The sequence below is a fragment of the Copadichromis virginalis genome, linkage group LG11, assembly GCF_057382275.1.
Source record: "Copadichromis virginalis isolate Kocher_CV1m ecotype Utaka linkage group LG11, C_Virginalis_male_GT1.1, whole genome shotgun sequence".
NCBI lineage: Eukaryota > Metazoa > Chordata > Actinopteri > Cichliformes > Cichlidae > Copadichromis > Copadichromis virginalis.
Window position 1 is genome coordinate 19,091,415 of NC_140628.1, and position 5,934 is coordinate 19,097,348.

Here is a 5,934-nt window from a genome sequence, read left to right on the forward strand (position 1 = left end):
ACGGTAACATTCGTCTCTCTGCTCTCTTTGATGTGCACTGCGATTTGTCAATGTTTGCCTTGCAGTTATTTATGCAAACTCAGTAAACTTATCATTAATAAATTCTATATTATTATTATTATTATTATTATTAATAATAATAATAATAATAATAATAATAATAATAATAATAATAATAATAATAATAATGTTGTTGTTATTGCAGTTTTTATTAATTCTTTCGAGGTGTGTGGCTAAGTGTGTATTGTTTTATGTTGTTACCTGTAGAGACCAATGACAGACACTTAAAATCTCTCCTTTTCAACAGGATTGAATCAATACAACTACGGACCTGCGGGGGTCGCTGTTTCCCACAAACCCTCCCTGTATTGGCTCACACACTCACACACACACAGGAGAGTTAACATTAATAGCCCCATAATCACCATGCAATAAGACCTAAAAACGAAATCTTCATCTTGCAATGAAAAATGGCCTCAACGCAAACTGAAGGTCAATGACTGAACATATGGAAAACTTGATATATCCCAAATAGATGAAGATAATTAGAAACTAGGGGACTTTGATTGCCATCCCCTCGCTGCTCTTAGAACAGCTAATCAAGCCCTCATCATGCATAATAACGCGCTGATGGTTTGCAGGACAGCTGCTTCCATGACAAGTGATTCATGCAAATAGACGCTTTTAATGCAGGCTCTACATGTGTGCCAGTTTGCGTCATTCTGAGACTGTCACATCCATACTGATGATATTCAGTACTATAATGCACTATAGCACACACCGTGAACTGGGCCTGCAGTCTGGCAGTGCTCCATGTGAGTAATCGCCTTGCACAGACACCAGAGAGAAAAATAATAAAGCTTTATGGTTTCAGGAAAGGATTCAAGCGTTAGGCAGTCCGTGACATCACAGAATCGTCCACAGAGAGGGAACATTAAGTTCTGAGTGGTGAGTGTTTCCCTTTTATTCCCCACAAATAGAATACAGTCAGACATCCCACCCCCAACCCCCACTCCCAAACCAGTTTTGTCATTAAACAGTACCTAGACAAAGGCAATCCTCAACAACAAACCCTGTTTAGATAGCAGGTGACTGGAGCCATGTAGGGAATTCATTGCGGTAATTAAAAAGTCTGGCTGGACTGAAATGATGAATGTCAGGTATTGACACACTGTCAGGCAGGCTGCGCGTGTGTTTGTGTGCTGATTTTGTTCCAGTGTAGCCGGGGCTGATTAAAGCTAATGACGCAGGGCCTTCTCAGCATCTTGCTTCTGTTCCAGCCTCGCATAATTAGGACTGAGAGAATAATGGTCTAATCACACAACTCTAGCTTCTCAACTACAGCTTTCCTCTGCAGCTTGTACAGCAGTCACCTGGCCCTTGGCTTCATCTGTGGTCCATCAAAACACCCGAGCCTGCATCCGCTGGGAAATCAAAGATAGCTCCTTCCATCAAAGATTTAGACTTGATAACAGGATTCATCCAGTAATATAAAAAAAAATTTCTGATGATGTATGATGGCCTTGACTGCCAGACTGACTAAAGGCCAGTATTTGTTGTTTGTTTCTGTGGATTACTGTTGGAGGGTCACATGACCGATTGCTGACAAAGCTCAGATTTTAGAAGTGATTGAACTCTGACATCATCAGATATGACCCAGAAGTCTTTCAAATTTTGAGATGCATAATCTATAGTGTCTCTTTTTGTTGTAACATTCATGATTAAAATAAAAAAATGAAAAATCATCCAAGAATATCCTTCAAGATCCTAACATAACAAACTTTATTATTAAAATAATTTTTGCTGTCACTCTTATCCCTAACGTACATAATATTCATATAGTTGTTATGATCTATCCATCCATACAAACACTTCTGAACTGATTTAGAGCCAACACCTGACATTGGGGTGAAAAGGTACAATTAGTACGAGCCAAATAAGCATGTTGGATTAACATGTAGTGTCTGTGTCCTTTAGCACAAACACAGTAAAAGAAGACTTTTGTGTACAATTTGTTCATTTTTTGTACAATTTGTTATTCTAATTTAACATTGCTCACAAACTAAATCTGCCCTCGAGCTAAATATAACATCTTCATGCTCCCAGCGAGCACAGATGAAAGGCCAGTCCTTCACTGCCAGGTCACCTCAACACCATCTTTTGCATCTGTGGCATTTCTGGAGGCAGGGCCCATTTTTAAGGTGTTGCTGCTTTCCCCAACCCATCTCTGACATTCAGCACAGTCTCACACAATCCCTTTCATCTGTAGTTAGAGGGTACCTTTCCAGCAACACAAACTGTATAAGGTGGGACAGCCACTGAAAACAGAGAACAGACCATCTGAGTGCAAATAATAACCTATTATTTTGACATTTCTGGCATTTTTCTGCTCCCATTCCTGCTGCCCACTTTCAGCATTTGTTTTCAGGCAATACTATCTACTTTTGCTCTGTGCTACAGAGTATCTACATGTATATGCAATGGAAGTGTAATGGAGATAGCATGGCAGGGGCACCAAAATCTATTTCCTGTTTGTCCTATCTGTTTTGTCACATAGCACAAGTTAACTGAATAACGTTCCTCACTGGCTATTGGTATCACCAAAGGTCATCAAAAAATTCTGAAGAGGCATACATATCTCACAATATGTTAGCTTTCCACTGTTAAAGGCATCTGACTGTATGGTGTGATGCTCCACTACAGCCAGAACCTCATACAGGAAACAGCTTGCTTGTATGTCATGTGAAATGGCAGCGTTGCTCAGTAGCTCTGTCTGTGAGCATATGTACTTTGAAAAACAAAAAATGTGCCAACGACTTTTTGTGGAGACGAAATATCAGAGGTTCTTTAGGGGGTGGGGGTAGTTATGGTTTCCTTTAGGTGTTCACTGTGACTGAGCAAACTGTCTTTAGTAAGTGTTTCAGCTGATCTCGTGTTCACAAGCCAAATCTGACTCTGCTAGCTGCTAGCAACTGTAGCTGTCCAATGTAATAGAGTATAAAGGCTAATCTTTCTCTCTGAAATATGATAATAAGAAAAAAAGTAGCATAAAGTGAAAACACTTAAAGTAAATACTTTGCTGAAATATGTTAATGATAGCGTTTCACTTGTCAATGATTAGTACGCTGGTGTTAGCATTTACCTTAAGCAGCCTCAAGAGTTGAAAGCATGATTGAAAGTCTTTTAGACTTGTTGAATTAGGTAATGAGTGAAATGCAAATCTCTGTATAGCCAAGGAGAATACATTATGCAGGATGGTACAACATAGTAAATGTTTCAGTAGTGCCAAGAAAAACTACTAATTTTTCAGGTTTCTCCTGCAAATAAAAACTAATTTGCTAAATGTAAATTGCAATGCAGCTTCACTAAACAATCAATACCAAAGTAGCAGCACTTGATATGATTTCAAAATATGATGTTGCATATTATTGCCTCTAGTAATGCTTATGTGAATGTGCATTCAGATGCTTTCCACTTTTTATTAACTATATCAGTATATAATATATATAACTAGTATATATAACTATAGGTTCCACCCATGGAGCATGAGATCATGTTGAATTTTTTTTTTAAACTATTTTACATTTTATCTAAGATTGTATGCAATATCTCCTAGGCAATTTACTCAGACTTACATGGATGAGAAATTCATGTTTACTGCTACCCAGTAAGTCTCAAAGCAAATTAATTTGTGCGCCACCATTTACATTTTTATGATTGGTGTGAGAAAAGACACACACACAACCCTAAATGTTATTGCTGCAATAAAGTGCCTCTTTAACTAATTTCTGATTAATGGATTGTTGTTCCATTTGGTGCCCATTGTGTAAGCTCATGTAATTTCTAATTTTTTAGTGCGTCCCTTTTGTGTTCTGTAAATGATCCAGAGTGAAAAGCAGCCTATACACAAGCCTTTCCTTCAACTAAACAAGCTGTTTCTCAGGAAATGTACTGTCTCCTTTATTTATTTATGAGTGAGCTCTGGGGTGTTCAGGAGGGTAGGCATCACAGGCATCTGTCATCAGCGCTCAGTCTTCAAACTCCACGTGGTGCTCATCGATTTTAGCCTCTCACTGCTGAAGAGCTCTATCAATCAATACAGTAACAAGTCTTCATTTATACTTGAGAAATGCTGTTTCCAGCGCAGCGGGCATGAACTCCTGGTGTTGTCAATGTAGCCATAAATTTTCAATTCCGAATTTAAAATTTTGGCTTTGGGCCTTATCTCTCTAACATGGCTGTACCTCATCTGGTCATGGCACAACGAAACATAATTGTGTGAAGGCTCATCTGCCTTCACACACACATGAACTTCAGTGACATCCCAATGTGTTTAATATGTCGGCGCACCCTTTGCAGCCATAACAGCTTCCAGTCTCCCGGGAAGGCTTTCCACAAGGTTTAAGAGTGTGTCAAATTGAATTTCTGACCATTGTGAGGTCAGACACTGATGTCGGATGAGAACGCCTGGCTCATCTCTGCTGTAATTCATCCCAAAGGTATTCTTTTGGAGTTGAGGTCAGGACTCTGTGCAGGCCAATCAAGTTCTTCCACACCAAACTTGATCATCTATGTCTTTATGTACCTTGATTTGTGCCTGGTGTGCAATCATGTTGGAACAAGAGGGGCCAACCCCAAATTATTCTCACAAAGTTAGTAGCATGAAATTGTCCAGAAACGGGCCACGCACCTCACCATCTGCTGACTCTACTCTGTGATTTGTGGCTAAGTTGCTGTCGTTCCTTGTCGCTTCCACTTTGTTATAATACAGTTAACAGTTGACTGTTGAATACCTAGTAGCTAGGAAATCTCACGACTATACTTCTTTCACAAAGTTTGTAGAATTCAATGATTTAGATGTGTGACTGAATACTTTTGGTGTATAATAATAAACCTGAAACCACTTTGTTGTCTACAATTGCTATATTGTATTTTGCCTCTTCTAATACAATCAATCAAGCCTTTTATTTGTCACATGCAAAGTTTACGCCTGCAGTGAAATTTGTGTATCGAAGGAGCTCCTTTTGGTGTGCAGTACTTTACTCTTGAGACTGATATTGTTTAAGCATTTAGGAATAAATTAGGTAAGTCATCACCTCTTGTGCATTCAATAATAACCTAATATATACACTACTATACACAGCAGTTAACTTTAACCTATCGGTGAACTGTGATTAATACACATGTTATTTATTTTGATGAAATTCGTAAATGTACTTAATTGTTAGTCTGTTCACACAGCTAAAAATAATTAAGAACATTCTAAAGCACCGCTCTGCCTATATTATAGAAGTTCTAGTACTTTCAAGCATTTCTTTCCTCCCCTTTGTTTTTACTTTTTTTGTACCCTTTGTCTCACTTTTTACCGTTCCACCAGTGTACCTCTTGCTTCAAGCTTATCTGCCAGGTTTAGTTAATACTTTCTTTACAAGTTAAGATTCTGAAACACCTTCTCAGTTTATGCATGTTCATACATTTCAACAAAAATTACTACTAGTGGTTATGCCACACTTTTTATGGCATACTGCCGTACCTTATGACATTTTGCTTTTTTCATTTTACTCAAGTACATAAAGTTTTATTTATATCTCTAATGTTTATTTTGTATTTAAAAGTAAATGTGATAAATGACTTCTTTTTTTGACAGCCATGTGATCATTAGCTGGAGCCCGAACAAACCCTAATAGTTCCACAGTCTTAAACCCGTTTAAGCTTAGTGGGTCTGTTTTTGCTCACTAGAATCGTGTATTTCTTCCTTATCTGCAGCCACTGTGTCATTTTTATTCTTGCAGTGTATCTGAGGATGACAGCTCTCCCCCTTCCCCTCCCCTCCCCGCTTTCTCCGCTCTGCCGGGACGCTTGCCCGGTTTGGTTTGGTCCGCTCCTCCCCTCTCCTATGTCTCACCGATGGTAGTTTCTATTGGGAGAAGGTCA